The sequence below is a fragment of the Chlorocebus sabaeus genome, chromosome 22 (genome assembly GCF_047675955.1).
Source record: "Chlorocebus sabaeus isolate Y175 chromosome 22, mChlSab1.0.hap1, whole genome shotgun sequence".
Classification (NCBI taxonomy): Eukaryota; Metazoa; Chordata; class Mammalia; order Primates; family Cercopithecidae; genus Chlorocebus; species Chlorocebus sabaeus.
In genome coordinates this window covers 47,265,856-47,279,505 of record NC_132925.1, presented here as the reverse complement: position 1 = coordinate 47,279,505, position 13,650 = coordinate 47,265,856, and positions in this window count along the sequence as shown.

Sequence of the window (13,650 nt, the reverse complement as noted above, 5' to 3'; positions counted from 1 at the left end):
TCAGCCTCCTCAGTAGCTAAGACTACAGGTGCACACCACCACAGCCAGCTAATTTTTAAATGTTTTTTGTCTTGTTATGATGCCCAGGCTGGTCTCAAACCCCTGGGCTCAAGCATTTCTCCTGTCGTGGCCTCCCACGGTGCTGGGATTATAGGCATGAGCCACCATGCCCGGCCTGGTTTCCTTTTTTATATCTAGATCTCTGATCCATTTGGAATTTGCTCATGTAGTAGGAAGATATGAAGTGTGGACCTTTTTCCAAAGATCTTTTTCCAAAAAACTTACCAGTTGTCTGGAGTTATTTGTTTAAAAATCTAACTTTGACTCAGTTGATTTGAGATGCCACCTTCATACAATACTAAATTTCTATATGAGTGTGGGTCTATTTTTAGACTTTCTATTCTATTTCACTGGTCTGTTTGTTTATTTATGTGCCAGTAGCACACTGTTTAAAACGTATGCTTTCATGTCTGGTAAGGCATTCTTGCCTACCAGACATTAAAGGCTCTTCTTGCATTTTTAAAATAAGAGCTTTAGTATCAATTATCTAGCTCCACAAAGGAGCTTGTTGCTATTTTTATTGGGATTGTTTAAAATTTATAAATTAACTTAAAGAGGACTGGCATCTTTCTGATGTTGTTATCCTGTCCAAGAATAAAGAATATCTTTCCATTTGTTCATATCTTTTTCTGTGTCTTTCAGGGGGTTTTAATATGGGTTTTGCATATTTCTTGCTAAGTTTTTTCCTAAATATTTTATCTTCTTTGTTGTATTGTAAAGGAGATTTTCTCTCCCTTAATATCCTCTAGCCAGTTATTGTCCAAACATGAAATTCATTTATGTTTCGTTTCTACTTCATACACGTAGCCTGAAGGTGATTTTACACAATATTTGATTTTTTTTTTTTTTTTTTTTTTTTTTTTTTTGAGAGGAAGTCTTTCTCTGTCGCCCAGACTGGAGTGCAGTGGCGTGATCTTGGCTCACTGCAACCTCCACCTCCTGGGTTCAAGCGATTGTCATGCCTCAGCCTCCTGAGCAGCTGGGACTACAGGCGCGTGCCACCACACCCCGCTCATTTTGGTATTTTTAGTAGAGGTGGGGTTTCACCATGTTGGCCAGGTTGGTCTTGAACCCCTGGCCTCAAGTGATCAGTCTGCCTCAGCCTCCCAAATGCTGGGATTACAGGCGTAAGCCACCATGTCTGGCCAATATTTGAAATAATTTTGTGCATGAAGCAAAGCGTGCATGCCTTGAACCATCAGAAAGCAAATGGGTTACTTTCTCAACCACCCATATTGACAATCTGCAGCGTCATGGTAGAATTCAAAAAGTTTTGAATTTTGGATTTTTTGGTTAGAGATGTTCAATCTATATCTTACAAATTTTTATCTCTTTATTTTTGAACCTCAGTGTTTTCAACCTGTGAGATTCCTAAGAGACACCTGAGGAGTATCTTCAAATACAGATTCAGATACTGCCTTCCCCGTCCAAGGTGGCAGGAAAATGTCAGGGAAGAAAGAGAGTTTTATGTGCTCCCCTTCTCTGGTCAAATCCCATTGGTTAACACCCAGACTGCAAACAGCATAGATACAGGAGTTACAGAGAGTGGGGCTGGGCTGAGCAATGGGCTCAGCACCCGGTGAGTTATTGGATTGCCAAGGGGATCCAAGGGGACCAAGGAGAGAACCACCTCTCAGCAGTAGAAGCGAGGCATAGATATGCAAACTGCACAGAGACTGGGACTGCAAATGGCAATAGCAGCCATGGACAACAGAGCTGGAGCTCCAGAGCGGAACTGAGCACTAGGAAGTGAGAACCTTAAGGTAAGCCCCCAGAGGTGTGAGGACAGTGACTTCAGATCCCTGTGGTTGCTTACTTATTTATTTATGGAGACAAAGTCTCCTCTGTTGTCCAGACTGGTGTGCAATGGCACGATCTCAGCTCACTGCAACCTCTGCCTCCTGGGTTCAAGCGATTCTCCTGCCTCAGCTTCCGGAGTAGCTGAGATTACAGGTGCCTGCCACCATGCCTGGCGAATTTTTTTTTTTTTTTTGAGACGGAGTTCTGCTCTTGTTGCCCGGGCTATATAGTGCAATGGCTCGATCTGGGCTCACCACACCCTCCGCCTCCTGGCTTCAAGCTATTCTCCTGCCTCAGCCTCCCGAGTAGCTGGGATTACAAGCATGCGCCACCACACCCAGCTAATTTGTATTTTTAGTAGAGATGGGGTTTCTCCATGTTGATCAGGCTGGTCTCGAACTCCCAACCTCAGGTGATCCACCCACCTTGGCTGCCCAAAGTACTGGGATTACAGGTGTGTGCCACTGTGCCTGGCTGCTTATTTACATATTCACATGTTTACTCTTGGACTTCAGGTGCAGAGGGCTGAGCCAATTACCCTCCTAATTTCGTGCTACTTCATGTGGTTGGCTCAGAGATGGTTGTTTTCTTCTTTTATTTTATTTCTATTTTTCTTCTTTCTTATTTACTTATTATTTTATTGTCTACTATTTACTTAGTACTATCATTTTTATTATCCTTTTATTATTTAGTGTTGTTGCTATTTTTTACTTATCATTTTCTGTATCTCTACATCCCTCTCCCATGCTCCTTCCAAGCAAATTCAACCCATCTATTCTGTTTATAGTTCATGTTCTCCATAAAATATGTTTTGTTTGGGATGCCTATGTTTTTAAATACATGTAAGTGGACTGTGTTGCAGATTTCATTCTGTGTTTCACTCTGTCCCCTGGCACCCTGTCTATAACATCCATCCTATTGTTTTGGGTACCTCTGACCTTTGCTTCCAATCTGCATGACTTTCCGTGGTGTGTCTAACATATCATACCTTCCACTCTCACGAAGATGGACGTTCAGGACACATGGACATCCAACCACAAAGAACGTGCTGCTCCTCTAGACCTGTGTGAGCTGGAAAGGGAGACGCCAGCCATGGGGTGTGTGCACTGACCTCCACTGAGCCATGGTTGCCCACCCCCAGAGAGGCAGGACCTTCCCCACAGTGCCCACCTGCCAGCACTCCCACTGCTGAGCTATCCACACCCCAGTCCAGTGCAGCCTAGCATAGTCTGCTATAATGTGATGTGCCCGTGTTATTTAATTGTGCCTTTCTCTGACTGCTAATGATTTTGGGCCTCTCTTCAATGAGCGTATTGGCTTTCTGAGACTGTTTCTGTCAATTCCCTATTCACATCCTTTGTCTTTTTTTTTTTTTTTTTTTTTTTTTTGAGACGGAGTCTTTCTCTGTTGCCCAGGCTAGAGTGCAGTGGCGCAATCTCAGCTCACTGAAACCTCCACCTCCCGGGTTCAAGAGATTCTCCTGCCTCAGCCTCCTGTGTAGCTGGGATTACAGGTGCCCACCACCACGCCTGGTTCATTTTTAAATTTTTAGTAGAGACAGGGTTTCACCATGTTGGCCATGGTTGACCAGGCTGGTCTCCTGACCTCAGGTGATCTGCCCGCCTCAGCCTCCCAAAGTGCTGGGAGTACGAGTGTGAGCCACCACACTTGGCCTTTTTTTTTTTTTTTTCTGTTAGGACCGCTATTCTAATTATTCCTTCTTGTTGATTTTCAAGTGTTCCTTATACCCTTTATAAATCAATTTCTGTTTGTATTTGGCAAATATTTTCACCTCTTCTTTGTCTTCTCCCAGGCCCATGGTGTCCTTTGTAGGAAGGACATTCTTGATTTTTACGTAACCAAATTTTTTATTTGCCTTACGGTTTTTGTTTTTAAATTTGTTTTAAATTTATTTTTAACCGACAAATAATAATTGTGCATTTTGTTTTGTTTTGTTTTGTTTTGTTTGAGATGGAGTCTTGTTCTGTCACCCAGGCTGGAGTGCAGTGGTGTAATCTCAGCTCACTGCAGCCTCTGCCTCCCAGGTTCCACCGATTCTTGTGCCTCAGCCTCCTGAGTAGCTGGGACTATAGTCGCATGCCACCATACCTGTTTAATTTTTGTATTTTTAGTAGAGACAGGGTTTCACCATGTTACCCAGGCTCATCTCAAACTCCTGACTTCAAGTGATCCTCCGCTTCCCAAAGTGCTGGGATTACAGGCGTGCATCACCATGGCCAGCCAATAATTGTGTTATTTATGGGGCACGATGTGATGTTTTGATCTATGTACACACTGTAGAAAGATTAAGTCAAGCTACTTGACATATCTGTCACTTTACTAACTTATTTTTTGTGATGATAAAAATCTGTTTCTTAGCAATCTTGAAATATACAATGCATTACTACTAACTATGGTCACTGTGCAGTGCAATAGATCACTAAAGCGTATTCCTCCAACCTAACTGAAACTTCGTACCCTCTGATCAACATCTTCCCTCTCCCTATTCCTCCCTCTCCCCAGCCCCTGGCAATCACCATTCTGCTCTCTGTTTCTATGAGATCAACTTATTTAGATTCTGCAAATAAGGGAGATTATATAGTATTTGTCTTCCTGTGTCTGGCTTATTTCATTTAGTGCAATATCCTCCAGTTCCATCCATGTTGTCACACATGACAGGATTTCCTTCCTTTCAAAGGCTGTATAGTACTCCATTGTGTGTATGTACACATCACATTTTCTTTGTATGGATATGTACGTACTGTACACACATATCCATTCATTCACTGATGGGTACTTAAGTTGCTTCCATTTCTCGGCTATTGTGAATAATGCTGAAATGAACACCGAATGCGCATATCTCTTTGACATATCTTTGGATTTAAATTCTCTAGGACATACACCCAGGGATGAGACTGCTGGATTGTAAGTGTTTTTAAATTTTAATTTAAGAAGTTCTTCCCTTCACCTGAGTAACTAAGATATTCTCTTTCATTCTCCTATATCAACTTTTCAAGTTTATCTTTCACTTTTAGGTCTTTAATCCATATGGTGTTAGGTAGAGATTCAGCTTTATTTTTCCAATACCATTTACTTAACCACCTGCCACCTCCGGTTGTTACTCTTTTGTGGGGAGACATTAGTGATTCAACTAGATTCATATATGCATTGAAAATATTGGAAAAAATTGGCCGGGCATGGTGGCTCACGCCTGTAATCCCAGCACTTTGGGAGGCCAAGGTGGGTGGATCACGAGATTGAGATTGAGACCATCCTGGCTAACATGGCGAAACCCCGTCTCTACTAAAAAATACAAAAAAATTAGCCGGACGTGGTGGTGGACACCTGTAGTCCCAGCTACTTGGGGGGCTGAGGCAGGAGAATGGCATGAACCCGGGAGGTGGAGTTTGAGGTAAGCCGAGACTGCGCCACTGCACTCCAGCCTGGGCAACAGAGCGAGACTCCATCTCAAAAAAAAAAAAAAAAAAAAATTGGACAAAATTATACACATGTCCCCAAGTTAATTTGCTTGGCATGCCTAAATGTAAATCATCCATTCAATTCTTTCAGTTATTCTTCATTAATCCCTTTATTTTAATAGCTTCAAGCCCTTTTAGATGTTGTGAGGTAACACCTACATCCTGGTAAACTAAGGTTGCCAGATTTAGCAAATAAAAATACAGGATCCTCAGTTAAATGTGAATTTCAGAAAAATAATTAGTAACTTTTTTAGTATAAGTATGTCCGTCAGGTGCGGTGGCTCATGCCTGTAATCCCAGCACTTTAGGAGGCTGAGGTGGGCAGATCATCTGAGGTCAGGAGTTTGAGATCAGCCTAGCCAACATGGCAACACCCCATCTCTGCTAAAAAATACAGAATTAGCCAGGCATGATGGCACATGCCCATAATCCCAGCTACTCAGGAGACTGAGGCAGGAGAATCGCTGGGATACAGGAGGTTGAGGCTACAGTGAGTCGACATCACACCACTGCACTATAGCCTGGGCAACAGAGCAAGATTCTGTCTCAAAATCATAATAATATTATAAGTATGCCCTAAACAACATTTGGGACATACTTATACTAAAAGGTTATTGATTGCATATTTGAAATTCACATTTGGCTGGGCGCGGTGGCTCAAGCCTGTAATCCCAGCACTCTGGGAGGCCGAGGCGGGCGGATCATGAGGTCAGGAGATCGAGACCATCCTGGCTAACACGGTGAAACCCCGTCTCTACTAAAAAAATACAAAAAACTAGCCGGGCGAGGTGGCGGGTGCCTGTAGTCCCAGCTACTCGGGAGGCTGAGGCAGGAGAATGGCGTAAACCCGGGAGGCGGAGCTTGCAGTGAGCTGAGATCTGGCCACTGCACTCTAGCCCGGGCGACAGAGCGAGACTCTGTCTCAAAAAAAAAAAAAAAAAAGAAATTCACATTTAACTGAGCATTCTGTATTTTGTCAGGTAGTTCTATGGCATATCCAACCCAAAGGAACCTGTCCTACTCAGTCTTCTCGCCTTCCCCACCCCCTGCACCATTGCTCCCAGTTCCTGACCTTAGTCCTTCCAAATAACCTACCCTTAAATGAATATCTCAGTACTTCGCTAAGGGTTTAACTAGTGAAGTGCTTTTTCACTAGCATCAATCATCACACTGATGCTCTTAAATGTTAACCCGTTTACAGGTCACCTGGAACCTTGTTAAAATGCAGACTGTGATATAGTGGGTCTTGGGTGCAGCCTGAATTCTATATCTCTAACAAGCTCCTAGGAGAGGTCTATGCTACTGGTCTGGAGCCTACAGTTTGGTAAGAGAGTTTTGCACATATCCCTGGGGGCCCTGGCTGTCAAACCTGCAAGCTGTTGGGAACCAGAGCAAAGCCCAACTTGGCTCCCTGTGCTCCTTTCCCTGACACTAAAGCCCAGAATGAGACAAGAGCCAGAGTTAAAGGAAAGTGACGCTGCTGCATACATGCAGGCAGCTCTTCTGGAGTCCTCGCAAGCCCTCCTCCTGCTGTTGGAGCTGGATGCTCCCATCATTTGGCTTCCTGTGGGAACCATTGCTTTACCTTTGTGTCCCCTCCACACCCACTAACCTGCCTCTCTGGCTGTGATGATTTTGCCTTCTCATCCCTCTTCCTTGTTGGATGGCAAATAACGTGGGGGGAGGGACAGTGGTGTGATCTCGGTACCTAGCATCTAGCTCGATGTCCAGCCTATGGCAGGTGCTTAGCAGATGCATGGAAGCTGAATGAATGAAGGAAACGGTAAATTAATACTGACTTCTACTGTCCAGACTGTCCTGGAAACAATTTTTGTTTCACTTTTAAGGGGTGCCTTAAAGTATTGTTCTGCTCTGACCATTGGTGGAGCCCCTACTGAGTCCTTAGTTGTTTTTCTTTTTCAGTTTCTCATTTTTCAGTTTCCAAATCCTCAAGTACAGGGCAACATCTTGTCCTATTTCCTTGACATCCCTTGCCCCCTTAGGGACTTCAATGTGCCAACTGCTTGGCTTGATGGAATCCCTATTTCTCCTTCTTCCTGCTGCTGAGCCTTGCTTTTGCTGGTCCAAAAAGATCCCTTAGTTTTATTCAACTCACAGCTCAGGCCTTCTCTTCTCCCAGACAGGCCCCTCTCTTCAGCAGGCCCCTCTACTAACATTCGCCACTGCCTCCCGCCATCTTTCTACCTGCCAGGAGCTTTCACAACGGCTAAGTCAATAGGTTAAGTGACAGAATCAAAGCTGGCTATCTTAAGCCAAAAGAGACTTTATCGTAGGCCTTTTGTGTAGCTCATAGAGTAAAGAAGACTGTAAGACCAGGCTCAGAAACAATAGTGCAGGGCTTAAGACATGCAGCAGGCCTCCCTCAGCAGGAGCACCTGGCCACCTCACCTAGCACACACATTAGAATGGGGGAGCTCTGTCTGTGCCCTCAGGTCACAGTGCTCTGCTCAGCAGTCCATGTGAGAGGGAGTCCTGTCGGCCTTCTCAGGCCCTGGGCCAGCCCTAGGCTGGGAGAGTCACCTTGATTGACAGTTGAACCAGGAACACGCAGCGATGTAGAGTTCCCTAAAAGGAAGTACAACTGTGGTTAAGAAGAGAGAGGGCGTTGCCCAGTGTTTCAAAAACAAAGAAAACAAATGTTCACAGAGACCTGCTACAGATTCGAAGGCTAGGAGAGAGGCCTGTGGCAGAGTGTGAGTGAGAGATCCCAAGCATCCTAATTCCTGGTTTCTAATTTCTTTTCATACCTGAAACACTAAGAATCCACTGGGAATGAAAGGAGGTGATGTAAATAGTACCCTTGTTCTCATCTGGATTTGACCACCAGGTTACAACTTGTTCCATAGCTCTGGCCAAGTCACCTCACCTCTCTTGTCTCAATTACTTTGTCTACAAAATGACACTTTTAGGCTAGATGATGTCCCGGACACCTTCCAGCTATAAAGTTCTCCCCAAGCCTTTCCAGTTTTGCTTTAACATGCAAGGGAATGTGCACTTAGCATTGCTGAAGGTAGCTTGGCTTTGTAAGACACATGTTATCAGGTACAAGGTGTTTCCAAAGCAGTTTAGAGGGAGAGGTGACGCTGTTTCACAGATAAGAATATAGTTCACACATAAAGCATTTACTATATGGCAAGCATTGCTCTAAGCACTTTAACATGTTATTTCATTTAACCTTCATGATAATTCTGTGAATTATATACTCTTATTACCTCCATTTTACTGATGAGGAAACGGAGGTGCAAAAAGATTAAGCAACTCGCTCAAGGCCACAGAACTTTTAAGTCCAAGAACTGGTTCAGCCCCCAGGGTCAGTACCCTTAACTAGCACACACCGTGTAGCTTCTCTGACTCAGAGTAGTCAATTAAAAAATAGACCACACATACACAAATGCTGTTGTTTAGAAAGGCTGTGTAGTTTCCTTCCCTCCCCAACAACCTTGCCTAAATTATCTGGAAATATCTATACATATGTAGCAGTCTCTGCAGTTACCCAACCCTTCACCGGACTTTCCCCACCTAAACATAACCACCACCTCATTTGCCTCCGAAGGTGAAACTTTAGTATGAGGTCAAGGGCATCTATTTCAAAAGAAGTCTAAAAAAACTTTTTTTTTCAAAAAATAATGTAGAAAGATACACATGTGTGACCCACCACTTTTATTTGTGAGCAGAGGCTATTTCATTTGTACTTATAATGACCTTAGTGGAACATTTTTCAGTGTGTGCAACTTTGAACTGCTTCACTAACCGGATTAGTCAGGGGAAGAATTTCTCCTTCACTGGTGAGTCCAAATCTCATTACAGTGCTTGGGGCCGGTTACTAATTGCTGACATTCTGGACTTGCCAAATGCATTTAAAGAAGGTGGCATGTGGGTGGGAACCTATATTTTCATCTTGGTAGATTTGATTGTACTTAATGGCCTTTCCCAATAGGCCTGGCCCTTGTGCTTAAATACAGAGCAAAAATAGCTGCTCACAGCATGACTGTTTCTAAGAGCTGGGAGGACCCTTGGAGACCATCTGGGCCAAGCTTTATCTTGACCCCCAGGAAGCTGAAGCCCAGAAGTGAAAAATCATGCTGGTGTGGAGGGCGCCTCAGCCAGGAGGGACTGTGGGCAGGTCACAGGCAGAGTGGGGGCCACACCCAACTTTCCCTCCTGGACTCCTCCCTGTGTGTCTCCAGCCTTGGGAAGGCCACGCTACTTACATGATGGCTTACATGATGGCTTTGCCATATCTATGACCCACAAGGTATTTAGGTAATACCTTTCTTTAAATCAACCCGTGTTTTAAACTTCTTTTATTATGAAAGATTTCTTTAAATAGAAAATGAACACTTCCCACACAATAAGTTCGCCCTACAATGGAGAAACCATGAGAGGTGGACGGATCGGGTTCACAGACTGGTTCTGCCATTTCCTCGCAGGGCATTGGGCAAGCGAAGGAACTTCTTTGCTGTGCAGTTTCCTCAGCTGTAAAATTCATGCTAGTGCTGACCCCATAGGATGATAGGGGCATCATTGGCATGGGCACCTGTTAATTTACTTCCCTATTTTGATTCCCATTGATGCAATTTCTGCAGGAACTACACTAAAAATATTCAAAATGTTCTGTTTGGTTTTTCCCACATGACCTTTAGTGGTCAAAGAAAGGCAGGAGAGTGCCTTTGACTGCCACACCTGCCCTTCCAATGACATCTACAACTGTGTCCTCATGGAAGAAGAATTTGATGGCCAAGTCAACTCTCAGGAGCATTCAACGGGAGAAAATGAGCTTTTCTGCACCCACACACATTGTTTAAGAGTTTATGTTCACATTTAATACCTAGCAGTTTGGGGGGCTGCTAATGACTATAGTTCCTTTCTCAACCATGCTCATTAATGGCCCCAAATCTCCTATGCAGAAAGAATTTATGCAGAAAGAACTAAAGTCTTCATGGAAAAATTGCTAAAGTGTGCCAAGGTAGAAATGATTTGGGGAAAATTTTCCTACACACTTCAACAAGGTAGAATAATGGAGTCAATAAACCCTGCCATATCAACATTAAGAACATTTATGATCTCTAGTTATAGCACTGAGTACATCCTATTTGATTAATTTGATTGTTCTGTCTGTCAGGTGTAAACTTCTTCTACAAGATATTATGTATCATACAAAGTGCTTCTTCTCTCCTTTCTCTTCTTCTATCCAAATTTTCAGTAATTTTAAACATCTTTTGATTTAGAACTGTTGAATTCCACCTCCCAGGTCCCACAGTGATTGTAGAGATGGGATAACCGTAATGTGTGAGATGGCAAATGCAATACACAACCTGCTGCACCAGCTGGCAGCTGCAGCATAACGTCACCCCAACACTTAGCAGCTTAAAACAATAACCACTTATTTATCTCATGATTCTGTGGGGCAGCAACATGGGCTGGGCTCAGCCGGGTGGTTCTTTTGGTCTCTGCTGGGCACCCTTATGCATCTGTGGGCAGCTGCAGGTCACGAGGGCAGATCTGCTTCTGGGGATTGGTTGCTTGTCTGATGGAGAGCCTTGGCTTCCTCCATGGGCCTCATCACTCCATCAAGCTAGCCTGGGCTGGTTTACATGACAAAGGAAAGGGTTGGGGTGAGTGAAGAAAGACTGACATGTAAGGCTTCTTGATGCCTTACATCAAGAACTGGCACAGTGTCATTTCCACCACACCCTGTTGGCCAAAACAAGTCAAGGCCAATGCAGGTTCAAGGCATGGGAACTAGACTTCACCTCTTGATGGGAAGAGCTTCCAAGTCAGTACAAAGAGCATGGGAACAAGCAGGCCATTTACTGCGGCCACTGATGCAACAAATGTCCACCCCTGCTGAGGAGATGTTTCTCAAGCTCTCTCCAGTTCATGTCTTGCCTCTTTAAGCAGCCTGGCTACTGGAGTCTGCAGGAAGCCAGTTACTTTCATTCCCCTGATGCCTTTGCATCTTACTGTCTCCTGGCTTGCTCTTTCTCCCTTTCTCTTCACAGGTATTTCCAGTGAAGTCCCACTCTCCTCAAACCTCACAGGATCTCTGGAAGGCCACACAGAACCTGGGACAGGAACCAAGGCACAGGGATGGGATGGAGACTCAAAATTCACTGTTAACATTTTGGTTCTCATTTGAATTTTTAACACATGCATCTATCACCTTAAGTTAATAGCAACAAAATGTTATTGCACTCTTCTTACCATGTGCCAGGCCTTGTGCTAAGTACTTGACCAGCATTATTCCATTTAGTCCCATGAAATAGACAATAATCTTAATTCCCCTTGTTTCATAGAGATATAAAGAGGGTAAGTGACATGCCCAAGATCATGTAATTAAACATTAGCAGAGCTGGTATTTGAACCCAGGCTGTCTGCCTCGAATGTCCATAGTCCTTGCCACTGCATTCTTGCCTCTACTCCACAGAAGATATCTTGAAAGGGTTATCTACACTTGCTGTCTCCACTTATTGTCCACTCACTTCATACATCAGCACAAGCTGATCTCTACCCTGATTAATCCATGAACTGGGTTCTCTCCAGGGTCAAAAATGACCTTGTCATTAAGTCAATTGCACATTTCTCAGTTTTTCTTTGCTTGACTGCTGGGAGCTATTAGACTCTTTTGGCCACATCTTCTTCTTGGAACATGCTGCAATTTTGGATTATCTGCAGTCACACCTTCTGGATCGTCCACCTCTGTCTCCATCACCTTTGCACTCTCCTCCTCCTCACGATGATCTCTCCTAGGCCTGCTTATCCTTCCAGTCTACATCCCCTGGGCAATTGAATTCATTCCCATGATTTCAGTGATAATAAATGGCCAGTGGCTTCCAAACTTCATCTTCATCTTGAGCATCCTGCTGCATCTTCCATTGGCAATCAGGCCCCTCCACTTAGCTGTCATGGAGAACTCAGAAAGCCTAGGATGAATTGGACATCACACCTCTGCCTATCACCATCAAAACCTCCCCTTCTTCCTTCATGTTTCACGAATCAGAAAAGCTCCACCCAGTAAAATAAACCAGAAATCTGAGAGTTAGCTTTTTTGGAGGTGGGCCAGGCAGAGCAGTGGGCCGATAGACAGATGCATGCACCGCCTGCAGGGGGCAGCCTCCCCCCAGCCGCAGTGCAGGCCGCTGCCAGTCCAGATGGAACCCCATGTTGCCAGACCTTTGGCCTTTTACACAACCAGCGTTGCTATGTGAAATGCCATGATTTTCAGAAACTGGCTACTAATTCAACCAAATATCAATAAAGCACTGTGCAGGCCAAATCTCCTGCTGACCAGGTGCAGTATGCAGGCTGCCAGGTCACACCTCTACCTGCCCACTCTCCTGGGTCAGCACACTCTCCCCCACAGCCACAAGGGCCATTTCTGGCCAACGCCCACATCTCTGTCTCCAGTCTGACCTTCTTCTTCAGCTCCAGATCCTCAAATCCAGCTGCCCCTGCAGGCACCTTATGCTCAACCCATCATCCAACACTAACAGACCAGTGTAACCATATCCTTCAGCTCTTTGAGAAAAGCTAGGAATCTGGATTTGCATGTGAAATCACCAATTTTTAAAACCCACATTTAAAAAACCATTTCAGATATAGAAATAATTTTTATTGGGTCAGACTTAACGTGAAGGCCCCCAAGCTGCCACCCTTGACTTAATGCAAGCTGACTAGCCACCAAGCACCGTGTTGATTTCTCCCTAGACATGTTCAGTCCTTCTTGGCCAAGGCCCTAGAGAGGGTATTCCTATCCACATTCCCCTGTTTCAGGTGAGGAGGCAGGCTTAGCAAAGTATAGTAACTCACTAGGAAGTAGCACCACTAGTCAGTGGAACTTGCTTCTGAAGCTTATGTATTTTTGCCCAACTTTATTTTCTCTTAAGTTTGATGGTACAGTCTTGCTTTTTCTATATCATTAACTTTCAGTACCATTTTCATTCCCAGCCTCCACTCCTTTCCCATTAGAAGTGGTTTATAATTGAAGTACACAACCACCCAAATTCTTGTGCAATATTCACATATATTAAAACTGCTAATAAGAGAAACTCTTGGTCTTCTTACTGTCTCCTGGCTTGTTCTTTCTCCTTTTCTTTTCACAGGTATTTCCAGTGTGTTCCACTCTCCTCAAACCTCAGAGCATCTCTGAAGGCCACACAAGAACATTTGTGTTTTAGCCCATTCTCATGCTGCTATAAAGAAATACCTGAGACTGGGTAATTTATAAAGAAAAGAGGTTTAATTGGGTCATGAATCTGCAGGCTATACAGGAAGCATAGTGGCTTCTGCT